Genomic DNA, 219 nt, shown 5'->3' with positions numbered 1-219 from the left:
GAAACAAAGTTAGATACAAGAAAATTGAAAAGAGAAAATAAAATAAATACTATAATTTATATAGAACTTACCTCCCTAACAACGACGCCGAAAACTTGACACGATTAAAAGATTGATGTCTTCTCTCAAATGCAGGAGTGTCGATGTAATAAATAATCCGGTAAGACCGGGGTCAAACCATAGAGAGGTTAATTGTATAAATTATAAATAACAACAATA

Source organism: Populus euphratica, unplaced genomic scaffold, assembly GCF_000495115.2.
Source record: "Populus euphratica unplaced genomic scaffold, PopEup_1.0 scaffold454.1, whole genome shotgun sequence".
Classification (NCBI taxonomy): Eukaryota; Viridiplantae; Streptophyta; class Magnoliopsida; order Malpighiales; family Salicaceae; genus Populus; species Populus euphratica.
This window is presented reverse-complemented; position numbering follows the sequence as displayed.